General features: G+C 41.5%; 1 protein-coding gene across 1 annotated transcript in view; it reads right to left on the bottom strand.

The window, feature by feature from the left end:
• KCNN2 (potassium calcium-activated channel subfamily N member 2) overlaps window positions 1–10,654 on the bottom strand; it is a 523,285-nt gene extending 512,631 nt beyond the window's left edge. Inside the window, exons 1-2 of the mRNA XM_058277220.1 lie at window positions 10,202–10,654; window positions 5,823–5,907 (exon numbers count right to left, since the gene is read on the bottom strand). The gene's annotated coding sequence lies outside the window, so the exon portion shown is untranslated. The remainder of the gene's footprint in view (window positions 1–5,822; window positions 5,908–10,201) is intronic.
• Window positions 10,655–17,454: the final 6,800 nt, after the last annotated feature.

Raw genomic sequence — 17,454 nt, 5'->3', positions numbered from 1 at the left:
ATAACAGAGGTAAACTAGGGAGGCTTGTTGAAAATGAAGATGCATTTTATTAATTCCAATTCAGCATGTCTGGGGTAAGGTCAGAAAATTGCAATTTATCAAGCCCCTAAGTGATTCAAATGTACTTGGTTGTGGGAAATTACTTTGATAAATACTGGCCAAATGAGAAGTCTGAAGCACCAAAATTTCACAGAGTCTCCAAATATCAGGCAGGACCAATGTTGCCCCAACCCCAGGGAATGCCAGCCATCTGGTCCCTGTGGCAGATCCTCCTGTGGACCATGCCATTATCACCTCTTGTTCTGATCCATCCTTATTTAGCAGATATCTTATAAGTGGTTCTTCTAAAATAAAATACACTTCTCTTCCAACATAGGCATTTGAGGTTGCTTAAATATCCTTCTCATTTTAAACTAATAAATTCACTTTGGTTTATAGATCAGTGTCTCTGGGCTTAGTTAATGTGAGACTGTCCCTGAACCTTGGATCTGTTTTCCAATAGCTAACAAAAATAGGCATATGAATTCTCAAAGCTGAAGTCTCTCAGATAGGGAATTAGCACCTTCCTTACATTAGTGGGCAACCATTATTTTGTCAATCTGATACCCTTTTTTGTTTTTCTGGTAAAGCATCTTAAGCTTCAGTTTTCCTTGGGAAATATTTCTACTCTCAGATTATCCTCAAATCTAAAAATGGTCAATTAATCCAGACCTGTTCATTTAAACTCCAACTTACGGTTTCTGTTAAAACTATGTCTAAAGGTAAAACTTAGATCTGTTGATGTATGTCATGGAGACACAAGAGAAAAATATGCTTGAGAACAAAGTTATAATAGACAAAGTTATTATGGACCAAGAGATAGACAAAATTAGAGATAGAGAAAAAGAAATGGAGAGAGATCTTTTTATGACCTAAATTTTTGAATCCTTAGATACAGCTAGTCCTACCTGAGTCCTGTGGGGTACATAAGCCATCCAATTCCCTATTTTTGTTTGAACCAGTTTAAAATGAGTTGCTATCATTTACTAAAGAAGCAGTCCTAAATAAGACAACACATCTTTGCCTGCATGTCCAGAGTACACCTTTTATTCAGAGAGCAACAATTAGGCCCAAAGACCTACCACTTCTATGAGGGATACTCAGAAAATTCTTCCTCATAGAAAACAGGGACTTTCTGGGTTTTTTTTTTTTCAACTCTTTTTTTTTAATTTATTTTATTTATTTATTTTTAATTCATTTTTTAAAAAATATTACATTCAAAAAATATGAGGTCCCCATTCACCTCCACCGCCCCCACCCCACCACTCCCCCCACAGCAACACTCTCCCCCATCATCATGACACATCCATTGCAGCTGGTGAGTACATCTCTGGACATCGCTGCACCTCATGGTCAATGGTCCACATCATAGCCCACAGTCTCCCACGTTCCATCCAATGGGCCATGGGAGGATCACACCAAGTCCCAAAAATGCCTCCACATCTCATCTCTTCCTCCCACTCCCCGCACCCAGCAGCCACCATGGCCATTTTTCCACACCAATGCCACATTTTCTCGATTACTAACCACAATAGTTCATGAATAGAATATCATTAAGTCCACTCTAATCCTTACTGTATTCCTCCTTCCTGTGGACCTTGGATTGGTTGTGTCCATTTCATATCTATGTCAAGAGGGGGCTTAGATTCCACATGGATACTGGATGCAATCCTCCTGCTTTCAGTTGTAGGCACTCTAGGCTCCATGGTGTGGTGGTTGACATTCTTCAACTCCATGTTAGCTGAGTGGGGTAAGTCCAATAAACCAGAGTATAGGAGCTGAAGTCTGTTGAGGCTCAGGGCCTGGCTATCATATTGTCAGTCCAGAGATTCAGATCCCCTAGATATATCTTAAACCCCAGCACCAACTACAATTCCAGTGAAGTAACAGGAAAGGCTTGTGAAAAGAGATCATTTCTGCATGATAGAGCTAGACTTTCTGGATATTAATTGCATGCAAACCTCCTTGATTTTGGAACAAAGTGCACTTAATAACTGTCACTAGAAAGTACTGTACTAAAAGGCAAAGGACTTTGATTTTCCAAAACCATTCACATATTGCAACATGGGGAAGAAACAAAAGCATGAGATGTTTTTGAAATCTTTATATCTTATTCTATGTCATAAGAAACTTTCCATACTTACTCCTTAGGAATATTTCTATAAAGCTAGAGGAAGCCCACCTCTTAGTATCCCAAGTGGTGAAGTAAAACTGATAAATAGATATCATCACAGTCAATCATTTCTGTCATTAAAGAGAAGAAGAGATTGCCTGGTCCACAGGAAAAGACATTACCAGATTGTATTCACAGACTTGAATTGCAGACAAAATTCTTTTTGCCTGTCTCTTCTAAATTAACTAAGCAATCTTCACTGCTTATATACATGAATCAATTAGAGAGAAAATCTCATCAGCAGATTACTAAGAAAACAGTGCAAACTATTTTTTTCCGTAAAATTAGGCACTGAACAAGGAACTCTGCAACTTGTTAAAAAGGCTTTTGATTCTCTTACATAATGGCTCCTCTAGTTGGATTGGGACTGTGTTGCAAAATATAACGATACCTGCCATAAAAAGCCTTTGACAACTAGGAACCACCCAGCCTCATGAAGTAACTAAACATGGCATAACGTTTACACTTGATATTTCTCTTCCTGTTGAAAAAGAGAGACAGAGAGACAGGCCTGACTAAGAGAAGGGTTTACAGCTCATCAAAAAGGATAGATCTTGGGAAGGAGATGTGGCTCAAGTAATAAAGCCTCCGCCTACCATATGGGAGGACCCAGGTTCAATTCCTGGGGTCTTCTGGTAAAAAAGAAGAAAAGAAAGCATGCTACACAGCAAGCCAGTGCCCACATGGTGAGCTGAGTGCCCGCGCAGTGAGCCAAGTGTCCATGCCGTTAGCCGAGTGCCCATGCAGTAAGCTGAGTGCCTGCATGGGGAGCCAAGTGCCCATGTGAGTGCCCACATGGTGAGCTGAGTGCCCGCACAGTGAGCCAAGTGTCCATGCCGTTAGCCGAGTGCCCATGCAGTAAGCTGAGTGCCTGCATGGGGAGCCAAGTGCCTGCATGGGGAGCCAAGTGCCCATGTGAGTGCCCACATGGTGAGCAAGTGCCCGCATGGCAAACCAGTGCCCACATGGTAAACCAAGTGCCTGTGCAGCAAGTCAAGTGCCCACACAGTAAGCCAGTGCCCACACAAGTGAGTCATGCAGCAAAATGATGACGCAACGAAAGAGAGACGAAGGGGAGAGTCAGGGTGAAGCGCAGCAGAGACAAGGAACAGAGGTGGCACAATTGACAGGGAACCTCTCCACATCAGAGGTCCCCAGGAATGAATTCCAGTGAATTCTAGAGGAGAAAGATGAGAAGAGAAGACAAAAAGAGAAATAGATACAGAAGATCACACAGCGAATGGACACAGCAAAGACAGCAGGGAGGGGGTGAGGAGGGAGGGGGAGAGGGGAGAAGAAGAAAAGGATAGATGTTTGGAAGTGGGATCTCATTGGTGTTTTCCTTCTTCCTCAAGGCCATAAACCATTTGCATGCCATTCTATAGCAGAAAAGACTTGGATGGTGTGATGGTTAGGTTAATGTGTTACCTCGCCAGGTAATTGTGCCCAATTGTTTGGTCAAGTAAGCACTGGGCTAACTGTAATACAAGGACATTTATGGATTTAGCCATCAATGAGTTAGTGCATAGATGGCTGATCACATCTGCATCAATCAGGGAGACTGCCATCAGCAATGAGCGAGCTTTATCCAATCAGTTGAATGCCTTAAAAGCGGAAGTGATTTCGGCATTCAGAGAGAATTTCCTAGCTTCTCCAACATCTCCCGGAAATTCATCAAGAACCTTCAATGGACTTTCATGGGAGCCCCTGGTTTGCAGCAGGCTTGCAGAACCTGGACTTGTGCATCCCTACGGTCACGTGGGAGACTTATAAAATCTCATACTATTTAAGATATCTCATGTTGATTCTGTTTCCCTAGAGAACTCTGACTAATATAGCTGGCAAAAACAGTAAACCAATAACTAAATCCTTAGAGCAGCAGACAAAAGCAAAGCTGCCACATGGGCTTTCGCAAATGTCCAAGGAAGGAATTATATGGTGGGATGATAGAGGGGAAAAAACGTATCAAGACTAATACTGCATTCACATTGGAATTGCTACTCAGCATGCGGTTAAAAGAGGAATGGAAATCTGTACTAAAGGATACTCAGCCTCCAAATTTAGATTACAAGAGCAGTCTCAAAGTGAGGTTCACCTTATATTGATTATTTTGGTAAAAACCAATAAACAACTTATAAAAACAACTACAAAATGTTATGTATCTTCTCAGATTTCCTCGATTTCTTGTGACTTTCTCTCTCTGGGTCAGCCCCTCATCCACAGATGTCCCTCCACTTTTGGACTTGGGTAAAACAACAAACTGAGGGATATGGTACCTAGATTCCTGAGCAACCATGGAGAAGCCATGTGGTGCGACCAGAAGGGTGTGGAGTTGGCTTCCCATGGCATAAAACTCCTTCAATAAGAAATGAAATAAGATGGGGCCAAAGACATGGTGTGAGGGATATGCACCACCAGAATGGCTCCCCCGGCCACAGAAACCATGTTGTAAGACCATCTAGGGTGTCAGCACCCTCTTGTCACTTTTAAAAATGGGAAATGCAGTGACGGCATGGGTCCCATCGATTTGGTGGCTAGGTGAAAGAAATGAAGGTCTTTCCCAGATCTTTAGGGGGAAAAAAGTAGATTTTTGTTTGGGGGAATGAAGCCCCCTCACTCCCCTTTTGGCTTTTACTTTGAAGTCTTAAATATTACACTGCAGGTTGCAGGCATGACAAGCAATGAGCAGGTGAAGAACCAATGGAAAAGTGTTCAAAAGCTCCTATGTTAGCTAACAGGCTTCTGAATGTGTCATTGTGGTCCACAGAGAAGTCTGGAGAAGGTAGCAAGGAAATGCTGTATCAGCTACTGCAGCCTTAAAACAAAGTTGGTGTTTCTCTTTGGACTTTAAAATTGTTCCTATCCAGTTTATTTTATTTTTGTTTAACCAAATAAACAAGATTTTTGGGTTTTTTTTTCTCTCTCCATGGGGAAAAAATGGGGGGAGCCAGGAAGATAAACCCCTCCTTTTTATCTCTACCATGAACTACTCCAACATATAGTTGCTCCTTGTGATCCTTCTGGAGAAGGTCCAAATGCAAGTAAGCATACTTGTTGAGTGACAGTATGTCTCACCCCAGCTCATTATTAAACAGTAGGCATAGCATCACATTACACTAAATCACATTTCCCTTGCCTTGTTCACTCTCACATTCTGGTGTTGCGCATCCTAAATAAACTGATACCCCAGACCTTCAGTGGATAAGACGTTGCTGAAGCTTCTTTGTTGATAACACTGAAATTTCTTTTCACTATCACTAATAATGAGAAAAACAGTTTCTCCCTTCTAATTTGCACCAATATTGGTTTGATACTGCTTTGACCTTTGAACAGAGGATGACAGTAATTCAAATAACGCCTTCCTCATTTATACAGTGCCTTTCAAAATGCCCCCTTTAAATTATTTACAATATGTCTAAGGAATACACTTGCATTTCAGTTATATATTATTTTGCAATAAACCACTCAAAACCGAAGGGTTTATGGCAATGGTGGGGATGAGGGGGAGAGCTTGCCACACATTATGCTCCTCCTGGCACTAGCTGGGGTCATTTAACCACATTCAGCTGTTAACTGTGCAGGGCTAGAAGGTCCAAAAGGCTTCACTTACATATCTGGTGTCTCCCTGTGGCTAGCATGAGCTTCCTCACAGCACGGAGGTTTCAAGACAGTCAGCCCTCTCACATGGAAGCTGGCTGCCAAAAGAGAAAGAAAACTAAAACTGCCAATCTGAGCTCAAAACCCTAAAACATCACTTTCATTGCAGTTAATTATTTGATTAATAATCAAAGCAAGTCACAAAGCTAGTCATGACTCAAAGGGATGGGAAATAGACCCTACCTCTGGATGCAAAGAGCAGCTTGTATTTACAGAGAGGGAGGTTTTGGAGATGGCCATTCTTTGCAAACTATCTACCTCCATGGTTCCCAAATGTGTGAGCAGATTGGAATACCCTAGGAATGTTTTACAACAGGAATTCTTAACAAGGAGTCTGTGAGCTTGAACTGAAATTCAAAAAAATATTATTCTTGTGGGGACATGTTGGTGCAGGTGTGATATATTTATTAAATAATACACAGTTTAGTGTGAACTTAGTAAGGGGTCCGTGTTTTTACCTGACTGGCAAAGGGGTCTGTGGAAAAAAAATGTAAGAACCCCTGCTATTTCCATGCCAGTATATACCCCGGACCAACTCAATCACAAGCTTTGGGTGTAGGACACAGATGATGCTCATTTTTGAAAAACAACATCCCAGGTAAATTTTTGTCTTTATTTTTTAATATTACATTAAAAAAATATGAGGTCCCCATATATCCCCCACTCCCGTTACCCCACCCCTCCCCCCATAACAACAATCTCCTCCATCGTCATGAGACATTCATTGCATTTGGTGAACACATCTCTAAGCACCGCTGCACCTCATGGTCAATAGTCCACATGGTAGCCCACACTCTCTCACATTCCACCCAGTGGGCCATGATCCCAGGTAATTTCAATGTTCAAAAGAAACTGGGAATCCCTGATCTACCACAAAATTGAGAAACAGATTTAGAAAAAATGAAGGCTCTATCAACAGTTCTCAGTTACCCGAAGTTACAAGTGATTCCACAGTATGCTCAGAGACTTGTTTTGAAAACACATCATGGGCTTAAAATTTAAGTTAAACACCAATCATCTCAGGACAATAAAGCTGCTATGTTAAACTGGCTTAGTAAGCTTTGTAGGTTGAACAACCCTCTGATTTTCTTGGGACTAAGGGGTTGTCTAAGAGTCCTAACTCTTCACCTTAGTTACTCTAGCATGGCTTCGTCTCCCTCTGCTATATTGGTCATGTTCTGGTGAGATTTGTTTCTGAAATTCAGTTCATTTCACCAACTGAGTTTTCTCAAAAATAATGATCTAGACTTGTCCTCCCTGAAGAGTGGTTCAGAGACCTGCAGCTTCAGCAACATCTGCGAGCTTGTTAGAAACAGAAATTCTTGGGTCTTATCCCAGACCTACTGAATCATAATCTCCAGGGACAGGACTCAGGAACCTATGTTTTGAAAAGCATGGATTTGAGAAGCACTGGTCTAGCCTGTCATTCTTTGATCTCTTCTGTTTCTACCATCTCACACAAGACAAATGCAATTTCTGGTTTGAAAAGAGGTAAAAAAGCACAGCAGGAAGGTTCAATCAATGCTAATTGGCCAGAGATGCCTTGACAAATAGCATACAGCAGCTTTGTACACATATGTGATAAGCATCATCTTTGACTTACACTTTTTGTCAGTCATTTTTCAGAGGGGCTGTAAAAATTTTTTCCATACACAATAGGGGCTGGAGTCTGGAATGAGGGGTGTGCTGAACACAGCTCTTTGCGGTTGCCAAGGCTTGTCTCTTCTAGAACACATCAACATTGTCAATACAAGCCAGGGAGGAAATTTCTCCCTGTGAGTGTTAAACACCTGTGAGTGTTTAAGTCTACAGAGGGCCAACGTTTCTTATCAGAAAGCTGTTTAGCTTTCAAAGAATAAGCCCAAAATCAGAACCAAGTTCCAATAACACAAGGGTGGTAAGCAAGGCAGACCCCTGAATAGGGACAATGGTAAAGGGGTTGGCAGAACAGATGATGGCAGTGTCCTGCATAAGACAGCTTGCCTTATTTAAAGGCATCTGCTCAATGGAGTAGCAATCTCTGCCTATCTCATAAAGTTGTAAAAATCAAATGAAACATTTCACAATGAACATTATTTTAAATTATAAATAGATGTGCTAGTACAAGGAATCAACACTCTTACTATGTCCACACCATTTTTCCCAGCACTGGAAGTGGGGATGGCGGGTAGGAGCTGCAGAAGTGAGTCTATGAATGTCTACATTGTAATTGTTTGCCTCCCTAACTACACTGTGATATCCTTGAAAGCAGAGATTGTGTCTTTATTCATCATTACACCTCCGTTTCCATAGTAAGAGCCAATCAATGTTTATGGAATGTTGAATGTATAAACTCAGAATTTTCACTGTTATTCAGACTCCCACTTCAGAGTCCTTCCCTTTGTCTTAATTTTTTATCCTTTGTTTCCTACCTCCTACTTCAGACCACTCCTGTACATAGAATTGGATTAATCTTAGTATTTGGTTTATCATATACTCTCATCATTAATGCACGCATGGCCTGCCATATTTATTCATTTTACTTGTTATTTTTAATAATGTAATTATTACATTATTATTGCACATCTGACCCTACAGCTAAACTGCAGCTGGGACCTTGACATAAACTTCCCTCTAACTAACCACATGGTCCCTCTTCTTCTCCCCATCTAAATAGCCATCATCCTAAATTTCATGTCCATCATTCTTTTGCTTTCCTATTCATATAATTTTATTGCATCTATATATCCCTAAATAGTTATTTCATTATTTTAGTAGTTTTTAATGTTATGAAAGATTACCATGCTACATGTAACCATTTTGGACTTAATTTTTCACTTTACATTATATCACTAAGATCTAGTCACATTGCTATGTGTCAGTTTATTCATCTTTCAATGCTATATAGTATTCCTTTGTATAACTATACTGCTCTGTTCATCCATTCCACCAATGATGGGCATTTGAGTTATTGGCAGATTTTCATTATTGGGAACCAGACTTCCATGAATATTCATGTACATGTCTCCTGTTGAACATGTGCAAGAGTTTCTCAGGGTATATAATTAGAAGTGAGTTGACCTGTTGGATCACAGGTGAATAAGTGTTCAAATTTGGATATGATGCAAAGCTGTTTTCCAAAGTGGCTGTAACAATTTTTACTCCAGCCATGTATGAAGTTCCTGTGGAGCCACATCTTCTTCAGCCGTCATACTTTTAAACATTTGACCAATCAATAAGTGTGAAATGTGGTCTTGATTCACACTTCCATGATATCATAGGCAATAACCATCACTTTTCACGTGCTAATTGTCCATTTGTACTCCCTCCTTTCAATTCTCCAAGGCTTTAGCCAGAATCTTACTCTGTTCTCTTTTCTTTATGCCATCTACCACTATCTGAAATTATCCATTTTATTATTGATGTTATCCATCTTCTCCAATAGATAAATTAAATTCCCTGTCCCTTTGTTGTCCCATCTGAAAAAAGATAATAGGCCTTACTTCATGGAGTTGCTATGAGGCTTAAATGAGTTAATTTTAAAGTTCTCACAACAATACCACAAATATTGTGTTCAATAAGTGTTACTGTTATTAATGTGTGGTTTTTGTTGTTACTACTTCATGGTCTGAGAGCACAAAGGCACCAAATTAGTTTGGACACAACGAGCTTCCTCCTTTCCCTCAGGCCCTAGATCCCCCTGGCCTTGAGGAAAGAAGTAAAGAGGCACTGGGGGGAAAATGTTGTTAAGGCAGTCTATTAAGAAAGTGGCCTGGCATCCCAAATCTTAACAGTAGCACAGAGTACATACTCAACAATGCTGGGTGAATAAATGACTCATAAACCATCAATCCTTACACTCTATAACCTGGGCACTGTATTATACACAAAATCACAACACTCACCCTTGTCTCCCTTTATTTTGGCTTAATTTCACAATGATGGTAGAGGGGAGTTAGAAAAGGAGTGGCAAGGAAATAAAAGGAGATTGGATAAGGAAATAGGGAAGCAAAGAAAGAAGGCAGGAGAAAAGGGATAGAAGGATGGAAGGAGAGATAAGAAACTTGAGATCTTGCTGTGGAATTGGCCTCTAGTTTAAATTGTTAAAATGCTGAAAAGAATATAAAGGATCTCCCCTCACCCCACCCCCACCCCCGCGCAAATTTTTTTTAAGGTAGGAGTGGGGCAGGGGGAGGGTAAAGCAGGAAAAGGAGTGATGAAGGCGCCAGGGGCCTGGGAAGAGGGAGGAAGGAGCGGAAGCCCAAGGCAAACTTCACTTCACCTTGTGCAGGGGAGGGTGGTCCCCAGGGAATTTGTGGCTCCCAATCAATGTCACCTTCGTCGCGAGCTTACCTTGTTTGGCAAACAGAAGTCCTGCTCCATGTGGAGCCTTCCTTGACTCAAAGTGGTAAATGCGGCCTTGCTTAAATGCGCCAGGGGGCAAAGCCCAAGTGAGATTCCACTGAGAATTCCAGCAGGTTCACTGGTAGAAACTATTTCCATTTGAGAAGGATCAGGAGCCCTGGCTGGGGACCAGCTGCCTCTCGGGTGTCAAATGCCCTGACAGTTCGCAGCCTGGGAGAACGCCGCGCCCTTCCCTCCTTCGCCGCCTGCTTATGGCGAGGACGGGAGGAGAGCCGGAGAGCCCGGGAGCTCCTGCACCGGGGAGCCCCGGAGCGCGCGCGCCGAGTTGGGGGCGCGGAGGGGGCGAGCTGGCGCCACGCGGTGCACTCCCGGCTGTTCTGGAACCGCCTTCAGGGAAACCCCCTCCTAAGTGCTTGCCCCTGCTTCAGTCCCGACCGTGATAAATAACTGGATCCCAGGATGCCCTGCCAGGGTTGGGGACTCCCTCCTTCTCCTTGGCTGGCGGGAACTAGCTTGGTCCGCGGGTGGTCCCAAAGCTCGGGGTATAGCCGACCTTGAGGCTCTGAGGGGTGTGCATGCGCCAAAAATACACACACACAACCATTTCCATGATTCTTCCCTCCCAAGGAAAGTAACTATCCTTAAACTGCATCAAGAATGGGGGAGGGAACCCTGAGCTTAAATATGAAAGCCGAAATTATTTCCAAGACCAAATTTGGGGATGCTTTTATTCTTAAGGTTTTGATTTAGGCCGCCCAAAGGGGGGTGAGGAGGAGGACGTTCCCTCTAACATGTGTGATTTTAAGGCAGAATTTGAGGTGTTAACCAGAGCTTTAGAAGAAAAAGAGGGAAGGAATGAAATTACAGATTGTGTTTTTCCCAATACAAGGTAGGAACGCCTCATTTAAATTCTCGGCGTGTTCTTCCTCTCGCCCTCCCGCCTGGGCTGCCGCAGCCAGCCACACGGCGTCGGAGGGGTTAACGCCGTGCGCGGGCCGCGCGGCTTCCCCAGGCAGCCAACGCGCGGGCTCGGGCGGGAGGAGAGCCGGGGATCTCCCGCCCGCTCCCCTCCGGAGGGCGCTTCCCGCCCTGCTCTATTTATAGCTGCACTTCCAGCTGCTGCGGGGAACTCACCATCCGCGCTGAGCGTTTTGAGCTAGGAGAGCCTTCCAGAGACACGGGATTTTCATAAATTCTGTGAATGGCAGAAATGCCTCTAGCTTTCTGGATTTTGATTGCTACTGTTCATTCTGTCTTTTATATTTTCCATTTCGAATTTATAGGGGGAAAAAAATCCAAGAGCAAGAGAATTTTGAGACAAGAAATGGATAGAGGCGGGTAGTTTGTCAAGCTGGAAACCCTTTGTTATCACATGCCCGGAAAAAAAAAAAAAATCCTCCATGGATTTGCAGGCTTCGGCCTATTTTATATGTTCTGCAATACTCAACCTGTCTGGGATTTTGTCTGCCAGTAACATGGGCAAAAGGAGGTATGAAGCGAATTCAGAGCGATGAAAAATCGCTTTTGCGACCTGCATGCTTATTTCTCGCGGCCCCAACGCGGGCTCTTCGCTTAACAGGCACAATGGTGCGACCTGTGCGTCAAATCCCTCCACCAAACCCCACTGAGAACAGGCTAGTTACCATGCCGCGTAAGGGAACCCAGCCCCAGGAGATGCTGGTAAGTCGGAAGAAAACAAAATCTGCTCCTCTGAGCCTTCCCTTCAGCATAAAATGGAGCACATTAATCCAGTCTAGAAGATCCTAGTCTGATACCTCAGCCCCCATGTCCCTTCCTTAATTTATCCCTTCCTGAAGTGGTGTATTGGGTCCTAGCAAAGTGCAAAGCCTCTGCAGAGGCCCTCTCGCTGTAAAAGAGGAACACCAAACAGCATCTGCCTTCACAGAATGTAGCTAAGTGGGCTCTAATGAAGCCTGAAAACTCCACCAAGGAGCCCTCCTGGAAGTCCACCCACTTCTGCCTCCTTCCCTGTCCTCCAACTTCCAGGCTTTCCAGGTTTCTCTTTCAGGGCCTGTAACAATATGGTGAGAGGGTATTATTTAACGGCAATCAATCAGAATGATCCTAGAATGGGTGTTCTAATTAATTTAACTTTCCAGTTATCTAGGCTAAGTAGAAATTCCTTTGGGTTTAGGTTATTGTCATTGAAATGCTCTCCCCCTGTCTTCCCTTTCCTGTCGGGGTAAAAAGAGGGTAAAGTGAACAAACTGTTTCTTGGATGAGTCAGGATCCAGTGGTGCATCAGCGAGATGCAGGAGGAAGGCTCTGGAGCCCCATGTCCTGGCTGTTTATATAATCTTGTTCAATTTACTTTATGTATTTATGCCTTCATTCCTTATCTGTACAATGTCAATAATAATAATTGCAGGTAAACTAGTTCTTGTGAAGATAAACGTGATAATCTATATAAATTGCTTAGACCAGTGCCTGGCCTCAATAAACTAAATATTATAATTATTGCAAAATATAAGCAGAGTTGATTTGATTGGATTTGTACAGACTAAGGGGCATTTAAATAAAATTTATTTTATCTATGTCAATCTTTGATGTAAGTTGGTTTTCTTTTCATTGTACTAAAGCAGATTCCCCAAGACAGTTCTTATAAAAGGGACCTGGTCAATGGCTTTGTACTTTCTTCTTCCAGAGAAAGAAGACATCCATCCTCTCAAAAAAAACCTTTAAAAATCCTCCTGATAATCTATATAAAACACCCCTGACACCAAGAGTAAAGAATCACCTACTTAGAGTGGTTCACTGCTATCCTGATGACAACACTTAGATACATGAAAATTTCTTTAAATATAAAAACACTACAGGAAGATTTCCAAGGTACTATGCAGGGAGAAGTATTTCTATTTACCTGAAAACTCAAAGCTCAATACAAGTTTGTATGGAGTATCTTATTTCCCCCTCTAAAAAATTAGACTCTTGTATCCTATAAGAAGTGGCACTCTGGCAGAGAGGATTGAATATCTACTCCAATGTCTATTCTCCTCTTCTCCTTTAGAAGAGGACCCCTAATTTTAGCCTTGCAGCTGGATGTGAGCATGTAACTAAGTTCTGGCCAATGAGCTATAAAAGAAAGTGTCCTACGGAAGCTTTCAAGAAACCTCCCCAAAGAAAACTGGCTGTGGTGGGTTTGCACTATGTCGACCTAGCTAAACTGGAACGATGTTTCTCAGAATTCCCCTTCCTGTAAATTTCTGGACTAGAATTGGCTGCAGAAGAATTTGCACAGAGTTTGGAAGATGGCAGTGAAGCAGTAGTCCTGATTATAGTGTAGCTGATGCATGTTTTCACGGATCTCCTGGCTTACCTTGTCAGCATGAGATAGCAGCCAGGTCTGCAACAACTCTGGCTGGATCTCCTCCTTCAGCTTCTCCAATTTATGGAATCAGGTGCAAATTTAGCTCCATGACAAAGGTCACCAGCTTCTCCTAAAGGCTACCAGCATCATCAAAGTTGGGTGCTTGAATGTGGTTAGAGATTGATGAAGGTTCCACTTTGTCCTTGTCATTTTATCTTTGTGGGTTCCAGTGAGTCCTTGTTTTCTCCCATATCATGTCTGTATTATTTAGAGCCCCAACAGAGAAAAAGAACTAGTAAGATATATGTACTAAAAGATGTATTGCAATTAATTGTCAGATGGCTATGAAATTATAATGGAGAATGAGCATGTTCAGTATTGTACCCACTAACCTCGTTTTATTCCATCCCTCTGCTCATAGAGAACAGGCCCCAAATTCTGTTCTCCACTCTTTATCTTCTATTTCTTCCTTAATTTCTATCTCTAGGTCCTCACTGAACCTAAAGTTAAGTAATAATAGTAGCCTATACTTTTTTTTAAAGATATTTTTTCTCTCTCTTCCCCCCCCACCCCCAGTTGTCTGCTTTCTGTGTTCATTCACTATGTGTTCTTTTGAGTCTGCTTGTATTCTTTCAGCAGCACTGGGAGTCTGTGTTTCTTTTTGTTGTGTCATCTTGCTGCGTCAGCTCTCCATGTGTGCAGCCCCATTCCTGGACAGACTGTACTTCTTTAGCGCAGGGTGGCTCTCCTTACAGGGCATACTCCTTGTGCATGGGGCTCCTCTAAGTGGGGGACACCTGCATGGCACAGCACTCCCTGCACACATCAGCACTGTGCGTGAGCCAGCTTCACCACACGAGTCAGGAGGCCCTGGGTTGGAACTTTGGACCTCCCATGTAGTAGGCAAATGCTCTATCCATTGAGCCAAATCCGCTTCCTCTGTTATACTTATTTAATGCTTACAAAATGCCAGGAACTGTACTAATCACTTTACATATATTAAATAATTTAATCCTCACAATTATCCAATATGGTAGTCACTATAATTATACCCATTTTAGATGTAAGTAAACTGAAACAGAGAAGTTGCCCAGGACCCTGTGATTAGTAAGTGGTAGAGCCAAGACTGGAACTCAGGTAACTTGACTCCAGAGCCCATTCCCCTTATTATGTTATTATGTATATACTAATACTATTCTGAGAGGAAGTCCAGCCTCTTAGATTGGTCCTAATGATGCCACTGGCAGCAGCTCAGTCAACCAGATACTTTGAGGACTGGAATAGGAGAAGTTTGGCTTCTGTTCTTTCTGATCCTCTACCATTGAAATAAATACCCTTGAAGGCACAGCCATGTGAATTATCTGTGTACAAGTCAACTCTTGACCTGCACCATCATCCAGCATTAGCACAACCATTGCTTCCACAAGGGCAATGCTATCTATACTGAATAAGAGGACAGAACGCCAGAGAAACTTCTCTTGGGTGCCAAAATGATTTGTGAAAAAAACACTGTGCAAGATCAATTTCTTTTCTCACCATGCACTCTCTTCCTAAATAATCACATTCACTCCACAGCTTTAATAACTATCTCAATATTGACAACTCCCAAATTTATGCCTCATCCCATACTGGTTTGCTGAAATCTAGGTTCAAATGTCCAATTATCAATTCAACAATGTCTCTCTGATACCTCAGACTCAACAGGTTGAAAATTAATCATATATTCTTGACTCTTCATGTTCCCCATATATTTCCTGCCCATTAAAAACATACGCCGGCACTTAATGTAACTTGTTTTACCTTCTTCCCCTTTCCCCACTATAATTAGTCTAGTCCAAGCCATGATCAACTTTCTCTTAAAGAGCTGCATTAACTTTCTCACAGATTTTTCTGCTCCCACTCTTGCCTCTGTAATAATTCATTCTCCACATATAAGCCAAATTTGACCTTGTACCTTCATTTTTTACTAAGAAAAAGAAAACCCTTCACATAGCCTACAAGCTCTGCTTGGTATGGCCCTGTTTCAGCTCTCTAGTTCACCTCACATCAATTGCTCTGTTAGCTTTTACCAACTTGCAAGAGTCACACCATTTTTGTTTTGTTTTTGCCTCTGAGCATTTCTCTCAAAATTTTCCCTAATAGAAATGTTTTCCTCTTATTTTTACAAAACCTTGCCCTTGGAAAAATCTTTCAGATGTCAGCTTAAAGCACTTTCTTCAGAAGAGCTTACCTTGATTCCTACAGATTACAATAGAGCTGACCACCATTGACTCTGTCACCAAACCTCTCATCTACTAATGCAGCCTGACTGCTATTATGCATATTTCTCTAATAGATACATAAGCTCACACATGATTGGCACATAGGGAATAACAGTGTACTATGGAAATCACATTGGTTCATATGTGACTTTTTTTCCAACATATTAATGTTTTACACAAGTTTTAGGAACCAGAAAATAAAATAGACAAATATAGCAAAATACAGCAAGCTGCAAAGGAATATGAATTACTACATGATATGCATTCAACCACATTCTTCTTGTGTTGAGTTTAGCCAAGTGCTCTCTTGGAAGGCTCATTGCATGGTTCCAAAATATAGTCATTTTGCTCTTGCTGCCAAAACTCAACAGCCTCAATCCTTTCTTATATCAACTCCATCAAACCATCTTTACCTTTTTCAATTTTAAGATAAAGCTTCATATTTATTATAGTATTTCTGTATACCTTTTTAACTGTGCTAGAATTTTATTAAGCTTCTTATTGCTTTCGTTGGTGCTCTGAATTATATAGGTTTTGAGTGATTGGAAGTGATGAGTTTTGATGTCTAACCCTGTGCTTTTGGAAGAGACAATACTGAAGTATATCAACATCGAATTATCTTGTACATCTTAGTACAAAACAATCATACTTCTCTGCTATCTTGCCAATGTGAAGCCCTCTAACTTTCTTCCACTCTGCAGAGATCTCATCAGCCCAAGTCCCTGAGCAAAAAGAATGAACAGAGACCTACCGCTGCCCCATTTTAGAATGTGCTAATGCAACATTCAATGTGAGTGACATATGAAGATTCCTTTCTTTAAGCCTCTCAGATTGTTCAGACTAACCTGATTAATACACAATTTGGGGTGAGGAAGATGACACCATAAGAAAATCTTAAAATAGTGGCATTGGCTTAAGTGACTAGTCTTGTGGACAATGAAGCAATAGATAATGGAAGCTATAAAGATAGAGTCCATGTTACCACAATGGCAAAACATTTGGCAAAAGTGTTGCCTACAGAAACTTGGAAGTCGGTTATGCACTTAGTGATAAAGCAGCAATATTAATAGTGGTACTTGTCTTTGTCCATATTTGACAAGTTATAATTTAAAAAAGAATTGAGCTCAGGAAAAAATGGCTGATTTACAAGTCAAAATGGAATAAAGAGACCCAGAATATTGAGGGTCTTACAGTATTGAAAAAAAACCTTGACGAATAAAAGGTAAGCTTGAGTATGTCTTTAAGAGGCAAATGGCCATAACTTTGCAAAATTAATTCTTCTGAGGTAAAATTTAAAAACAATACAATTCACATACTTTAAGTGCACAGTTTGATATATTTTGACATCTTTAGACAGTCATGTAACTGCCACCTAATAAAAATATAGAGCATTTTGATGACCTCCTCAAAAGGTTTCCTTTGTGTTCCTTCCCAGTCTCGCTCCACTCCTGGCCCCAGTCAACCACTCATCTGCTTTCAATCTCTATATATTAGATGTGTCTTTCCTATATTATATCTCATATAATATAATTACACAGTATGCACTCCTTTGTGTCTGGCTTCTTTCAATCAGCAAAACATTTTGAAAATTCATCCCTGTTATTATATGTATTAGAAGGTAATTTCTTTTTCTGAAGAGTAATCTACTGTAT

The sequence above is a fragment of the Dasypus novemcinctus genome, chromosome 2, assembly GCF_030445035.2.
Source record: "Dasypus novemcinctus isolate mDasNov1 chromosome 2, mDasNov1.1.hap2, whole genome shotgun sequence".
Classification (NCBI taxonomy): domain Eukaryota; kingdom Metazoa; phylum Chordata; class Mammalia; order Cingulata; family Dasypodidae; genus Dasypus; species Dasypus novemcinctus.
Note: the sequence above shows the minus strand (reverse complement) of the source record. Positions and strands in the feature narration are given on the sequence as shown.